This window comes from Mesocricetus auratus, unplaced genomic scaffold, assembly GCF_017639785.1.
Source record: "Mesocricetus auratus isolate SY011 unplaced genomic scaffold, BCM_Maur_2.0 Super-Scaffold_100691, whole genome shotgun sequence".
Lineage (NCBI taxonomy): Eukaryota > Metazoa > Chordata > Mammalia > Rodentia > Cricetidae > Mesocricetus > Mesocricetus auratus.
Genome location: NW_024429267.1, coordinates 58,295,535 through 58,303,337, shown reverse-complemented (window position 1 = coordinate 58,303,337; position 7,803 = coordinate 58,295,535).

Genomic DNA, 7,803 nt, shown 5'->3' with positions numbered 1-7,803 from the left:
GCCTGTGGGGTGTGTGCTGTGTGTGTGTGTGTGTGTGTGTGTGTGTGTGCGCGCGCGCGCATTCAGAACCAAGGCTGCAGTGAAGTCTTCATGCAACATGAGTGAGCCAGGAACACCTCAGATTCATGACACATTTGATGTTGAAGTCACGTTTGGTCACTGTAATGTTTGACACATGACGTTTGACCCACCGCAGTCCACTCTGTGACCTTTTCGGGGCCAGGATTCACCTCTAGCGAGCTCCTCTCTGACGAACGGCAGCTGGTCAGCGCTTGGCCCCAAGCTGCACAGGGCGAAATACGGCGATTCCTTCACAACGTCCCATCTATAGTCAGTATTTAATTGTCAGTTCTCCTTCCCTGCTTTACAGCACCTTAAGAAGTGGTTTGTTTGTTTAAATTAGCTTCGCACGTTAGATAGAGTCCTGCCTCTCTCTGGCGGTGCCTCTTACAAACTCTCTCTTCATCCTATGCACCAACCGCCTTCGATCGATTGAAGCTGGCGGACTGCCTCCCTCTGGTGTTAACTCTTTCTTTCTTTCTTTTTCTTTTCTTTTCTTCTTTTTTTTTTTTTTTTTGGTTAGGTTTTTCAAGACAGGGTTTCTCTGTGTAACCCTGGCTGTCCTGAAATTCACTTTGTAGACCAGGATGGCCTCTAGCTCAAAGATGCTTCTGCCTCTGCCTCCAGAGTCCTGGGATTAAAGGTGTTAGCCACAACAACCACCTGATTTTAACTTCTTTCAGACTAATTTTCTTTTTTTTTTTTTTTTTTTTGGTTTTTCGAGACAGGGTTTCTCTGTATTGTTTTGGAGGCTGTCCTGGAACTCGCTCTGTAGACCAGGCTGGCCTCGAACTCACAGACATCTGCCTGCCTCTGCCTCCCAAGTGCTGGGGTTAAAGGCGTGTACCACCAACACATGTTTTCTTAAAACACGGGTGATGCCTTGCATCAAAGTGCTTGCAGACCCTGGGTGCTCCCGTCACGAACCTCTCCCTTTCTCCTCTTTGTCTTCTGTCCCTTCCAGCTACTCTGGCCTGCTGCTGTCCCGAGAGCCTTTTCCTGGAATCTCCCTAATCTGGATGCCTTTCACCCAGGGATTCCCATGTCCAGCCCCTCCCCGACAACTGGAACCCTCCCTGTCTAACACTGTAAACTGCTCCCTCTTCCCACCCCAGTTCCTAATCCCCCTCCTACCCATACATCCCCACTGCTGCTCTTGCCGGCTCCTAAGATACCATTTAGTTATAATTGGGATCCATAATTAGGACATTTATCATTTCATCCCATTCCTAGAAATTAAGCTTCAAGGGTAGGGATTCAAGAAGACAGCCTGAGTCCCTGGAGTAACCTGGGCTCCTTGTGTTTATGGACTAAGTAATGAGTCTCCGAAGGGTCCAGTGCTGACCGTACCCTCCCTTTGTCTGCAGGTCTCTAAGGCTGTCCCTTCCTTCCTTCTGGTGCTCTCTTTGCCTGGGTCCTGAGGGTCAGGACCTCCAGGGGGGAGAGAGCACTAACTCAGCTCTGACAGGTCCTCCTGGGAGGATACCTCCCACCTCAAGGATGGTTATGAGCAGGGATGTGTCAGCCACACCCCTGGGGAGGCCGAAGGGTTTCTACAGGGGTTCCCGCAGGGGTGACAGGCCCAGAGTGGCTGTCAGTAGCTGTAAAGGAGCAAGAGAAAGGTTGGCCCAGGACCAAGCGTCTCTCATGCTTGCAGGCTAATCCCCTAGTCCAAACCCAGGCCTCCACCCTGCTACCCAGGACTCTTGAGTGGACTTCTGACCCCAGCCTGACCTTTGACCTGATCGCAGGCTCCAATTCAGATCGACCCCTGACCCTAGTAGTGAGCCTTTCGGCTCACATTGACCCATGATCGCAGAGCCACACCTGACTGTGATCCCTCTACCCACCCTGACTCCTGACCCCAGAGCCCTGACTGCAGCCCAGCTCCCAGGCCTGACCGGATTTGACAGGTCTCACTACAGCCCAGCCCGCTGACAGGGTGAGCCTACTCCTGGCAGGCGGATCCTGAGTCCGAGCCCACCTTGCCTAGAAGGAGCTAAGGCCTCCAGGTAGAAAGTCCCCGGGGGCACCTAGGGGCGATTCTTACTGCTTTTTCTCTAGCTGTCTGTGCTTCCTGCTTCTGTGGCTCCAACCAAGCAGGCGCTGCCTACCTGGTAATGGCCCTGTAGGCCAGATGCCAGGGGAGGGAGAAACTAGCCGGACCGGCCCGCACCTCTGTTTGCACAGGTCTTGGTAAAAATAGCCTCATCTACACACACCTCTGTCATTTCCTTCCTGACCTGGATAGTGCCCCAGGCCCAAGACTCTTGCCAGCTGTCCTGCCCCCAAGGCTTCTTTTTGCCTGGAACAGGACAGGGCCCAAAGGGACAGGGCAATGGCCTCTCAGAGTTGAGCAGAACCACCGGACCAAGACCTTGATCTCAGGTGTCTAGTTCTCAGAAAATTAACTCCTGCTGTCTCGACCTCTCTCTTAGTGGCCCCTCATCATGCTAACTCTAGAAACTCCGAGCGACAGCCGATTCAGGTGACATCCAAGGGGTAGTACACCCCGAGACAGGAGTACCCTGGACCCTCAGCACCCCATCAGGAGCCTCCCCGCTGACTCGGGAATATAGAAACAAAGTTCTACCTTTACATAAGGTGCTTGTTGGTTTCTACCGCATTTGGACATGTGGCAGGATCCAAAACTGCCCTGTGTGTCCCCCAGGGACACCAGGCCCCCAAGGCAAGCAGACAGAGGGCACACTGTGATTAGACTCCTTCAAAGTGTGCATATGGACACCAGCATCCCTGCTAGGCTTAAGCTCTTTCATTTTCTTCTCCCGTGTCAGTGTTCATGCCCTTACACGTGTGTGGACACACATGAGTGTGGGTGCATGTAGAGGCCCAGGTGGATGCTGCAGGGGCTCTTTTACCTCATTCTTTGAGGCAGGGTTTGTCGACAAACCTGCTCCCTGATACGGCGCACTGCCTTCCCCAGGAGACTGGCTGTCTGCCTGCCCAGGCTAGGATGGCAGGCAGGCCGCTATGCCCGCTAAGGATTTGCCTGGGTTCTGGGGAATCTGAACTCAGGGCCTTGTCGCTTGCAAATCAGGTGCTTTAACTGCTGAGTCCCCTCCCCAGCCCCACTCCTGGGCTCCTTAGCTGCCCTTGGTGACAGGTGGGCTGTCCTTGTCATGGTTCCTCGACTTCTAGAAGCGGCGGCACCTCGATCTACTCTTCCATGAGTTCAGGGGCTTCCCCTGTGCAGCTCAATAGCTTTGGCCAACCTCCTCCTGTGCATGCGTGCGTGCGGGGTGTGTGTATGTGTGTTGCGTGTGCATGTGCTTGTGCTTGTGAAAGGCCAGAGTTCAGTCTCAAGAGAGTCATTCTCCAGGAGCTGTCCACCTCTCTTTTTTTCTCTGACAGGCTCTGGCACTACTGATTTAGCCGGGGTGACTGGGCAGCAAGCCCCGAGGGGCAGCCTGTGTCCTTCTCTCCACCGCTAGGGTCCCCAGTACTTAACACCACCCTTGGCCTTTTCCTTTGGGTTCTGGCTCCTTACTCTGTGTGCAGCAAGCACTTTACTGGTGGAGTCATCTCCCTCACCTAACAACACTCTTTTTACAAGCTCACACTGGATCGAGGCCCACCCTATAATGTCATCTGAACTTGGTTACCACACTAAAATGTGTTTCCAAATGCTGCCACCACATTTGGAGGTCCTGGGGGGATCAAGCAAGACTTCAACATATAAATTTTGGGAGAATACATTCCAATCTACAATCGCTGTCTGATTTAGCAATTGACCCTAAGATTGAGTCGTTTTTAATAGATCACCGTTGTCCGCCTCTGTGGACCATGACGACTTGGCCGGCCAGTGTCAGCTGGAGACTTCCCTTGTCCTACTCTGCAGGTGGCTGGCAGGGTGGCAGTCCTCTTGGGGCATGGCTGGGTGGAGGGTCCATTTATCTGGTGACTCACTCACAGGGCTGAGAAGGCCTCAGTTCCCACACCACAGTGTGGGAGGAGGCACCACAGGGTGTGAATGCCAGGAGACTCTTGCCCCCGTGGCCCGAGTTGGCCACCGCTGCTTCTGCTTCCCAGTCAGGAGGGAGAGGCCAGGGAAAAGAAGAGGGGCAAGCCATCCTCAAGATGGCTTGAAAGGTCACAGTGACCTCTTTTCCTGCCTCACTGGCTGTGAGTGTTCACAGGCTGTGTGTGGCTGAAATCACAGCTCGGAGGCACAGCCTTTGTAAGGGACTTAAAACCTCTTGCCTGGGGAAGCCATAGGCCCTACTGGCAAAGCTACCTCTGTTCCACTAAAAAGACACAATTGCCTTCCAATCACCCATGCTCTCGCCTGTGGGTTGATGAGCTGTCATCTTTGGTCAGAGGAGCTTGGCTTCAATGGGCAGCAGTCCCTGGAGGGACATGTAACTGGTCAACCTGCTGAGAATTAGCAACTAGTGACTGCTCAGCCATAAATGGGATAGGCATATGTATCACCCTTTCAAGCCTCAGGGAGCACCGTAGACAGAAGGAAGGTAAGAGCTGGAGGGAGGGGCGGAGTTTTGTGGAACACTGTCTTCTGGGCATGGCATGTTATTGCACTCGTGTGTGTGTGTGTGTGTGTGTGTGTGTGTGTGTGTGTGTGTTAAAAAAAAACAGGGTTTCTCTGTGTGTACCACCACTGCCTGGTGCTGTTACACTTTTGAAGTCGTAAGGTTGTGACTGTCTAAACAAGTTGGACCTGTCAGCATTCTCTCTGGGATCAAGAGGCCCTGCCCACCCTGAGGAGTTATAGGCTACTAATGGTTGTTGGGAAAGATGTTTCCTTCAGCAGCCACTGGTAAGTTGCCCACACGCCTGCTTGGGTTCCTCTGAGGGCAGAAACGGGGACAAGGGACTCGAGTCCTTTACTCGGCACTGGGCTTTAGAGGACTGGAGAGTGAAGTATGGGGAGTGTTTGTGGACTCTCTTCCTGGCAGAGGTCCAGCAAGAGCTTCAGGAACCTCAGATCCATGGCTCCTATCTGGAGGCATCCTCCATACACCTTCCGGTCACAGCCTACCTCTGCCGGACGACTGCATGTGGTGGATAAAAGGAGACCACCACGCCCTCTTGCAGAAGGACCCCGGAAGAATGTACAAATGCTCCACACCCCATGGCTGTCACAGCAGGGGGGCCCAAAGCACCCGCTGTGCCATGGGAGAATCAAGGGTCAGACTGGCTGCCACCTGCCATCCCCAACACAGAGTTGACCAGTTCTTCTCTGCCTGCATGGGGATACAGAGGTGTCAGCCACCGCCTTTCTGGGGCAGGTGCCGTACATTTACTCTAGTGGATCCCAAAGGCCAAGTCTGCACCAGTCTGCACCCTGCTTGCCAGCCTGAAGGATGAGCAACATGTTTGCTCTCCAGAATGGTCACTTCCGAACTCCTCTGGGAGACTGACAGCTGCTGTGTGTGGTCCCCACCAGACTTAATCTAGAGAGAGAGAGAGATCCCTGCTGCTACCTGTGCCAGCGGCCCATCTCCTGCTCAACTGAATGCTGGGCAGAGAGGGAACACTAAAAAATTGAAGCCATGTATGCAGGCTTTAAAAAAAAATATAAAATGGGATATAGTTCCTTCCTAGGCTGTCCACCCAGACTTGCCCCCAACCTTCAGTCACCCCTGAATGAGCGAGGGTGTGTTTCCTTCTGTTTCCTGGAAGGACTGGGGCAGTGTGTGTCCATGGAGAAGCTTGGCCCATTCACAGCTACGGATCTCCTGAAGCCTACGGATTCACGGTAGAATGTATTTATCATCTCTGCTGTCTGGGATCAAGCTTAGAGGTTTTCACACATCAGCAAGTGCTCTACCGCTGCGCTGCTTCTCCAGCCCAGCATATTTTAAAAACGCAACAAACCAAACATAAAGGATAACGATAGGCTGAAAGGTAGCTACCAAAACGAGTTGAAACAAAGCTACCGAAAGCATTTAAAAAAACAAAACAAAACAAAACAAAACAAAACAAAAAAACAGGGGGCTGGAGAGTCTGCTCGGCAGTTAAGAACACTGGCTGCTCTTGCAGAGGACCCTGGTTCGATTCCCAGTAAGCACGTGGTTGCTCATCTGCAGCTCTACTTGCAGGGGATCCGATGTCTGCTTCTGGCTTGTGTGGGCACTGGGACATGCATTCAGGCAAAACGCTCAGACATAAAATATATAAAAGTCCCCCTGCCCGGGATGGGGACTCTGGGTTAAGCCCATGAGTACAGGGAGCTTATGGTTACTGTGTCTGAAGCTGCAAACCTAGGGGTGAGCCGCCCTGGGTGGGGCAGCCAGTGTATGCAGGTTTCGAACCCTGCACAGCTTCAGCAGAAGCTGCAGAGAGGAGGTGCGGGGGTGGGGGGTGGCTCCAACTCTGGGTAATGCCCGCAGCATGTAGAGTTCCACAGCCCACAGAGAGAAAGTTCCAGGAGGGCAGCCTCACTGAAGTATTCGGAGCACAGAGGAAGATGAGACAGAGCCTCAGGCCGAAACACCAGTCTCATGGGAGGACGCGACTCCTCAGCCTCACACGGAAGATCGCAAACGCCACTGCTGAAAGGAAAAGGGACTTGAGTCTTAAAACTCCAAAGCATAAGAGAAAAACTCGACCAACTAGCTTCAGATGTGCAAGCCTAGGAACGGAAACACAAACAACGTGAAAAGAAAAGCCAAGACCTATGTCCTGCACAAACAAAACCCCCTAGTGTGGTGGTTTGAACAGGAATGGCCCCCTAGACTCAGGTGTTTGAATGCATGGCCTACAGGAAGTGGCACTACCAGCAGGAAGTGTGTCACCGTGGGGGTGGGCTTTGAGGTCTCATGTGGGCAAGCTATGCCCAGTGTGGGACACAGTCCACCTTCTGTTACCTGAGGACCAAGATGCAGAACTCTCAGCTACCTCTTCAGCACCGTGTCTGCCTGCACGCTGCCTTGCTTCCCATCATGAAGGTAATGGGCTTAACCCCCGAAACCACAAGCCAGTCCCAATGACATGTTTTTGTCTATAAGAGATGCTGTGATCATGGCATCTCTTCACTGCAATAGAACCCTGACTACGACACCAAATAACCACACCAAGTGTCTATTTTTCCAATGACCTGGAAAACTATCAGACAAAGAATTCGAAAGACTTCGAGGCAGAGGCAGGTGGATCACTGTGAGTTCGAGACCAGCCTGGTCTACCTAGCGAGTTCCAGGACAGCCTCCAAAGCCACAGAGAAACCCTGTCTCAAAAAACAAAAAACAAAAAAACAAAAACAAACAAACAAACAAAAAAGGAAACCCAAACTGAAATGATGCTGGAAGTGAAAAATTCAACAAGACAAATAAAAACCTTAATAGAAAGCTTTGCCAGCTGAGTGGATCGTGCAGGAAACAGAAAACCAGGGATGGGACTGGGTCACTCAAGTAAAGATGAAAGATCAACGTTAAATATGCACAGAACATGCATTTACAGAAATATGAACAGGAAGCGGGATAACTCTGGGATACCAGGAAAGCTTGGGGTTATGGACCCAGAACAACAGAAGAATTCCACAGCAAAGGCTTGGAGACTACTTTCAATAAAACTGTAGAAGAAAATGTCCAAGATCAGGAGAAAAAGGTGTCTGTGTCGGTATAAGAGGCCTACAATAACACTAGGTAGAAAAGAAACCTTCTGCGACATTAGAAGAGAAACCCTCCGCGATATTAGAAAAAAGAAAAAGAAAAAAGAAACCCTCCACGACATAGCCAAAGCATTAACAACAGAGAATGAAGTCAC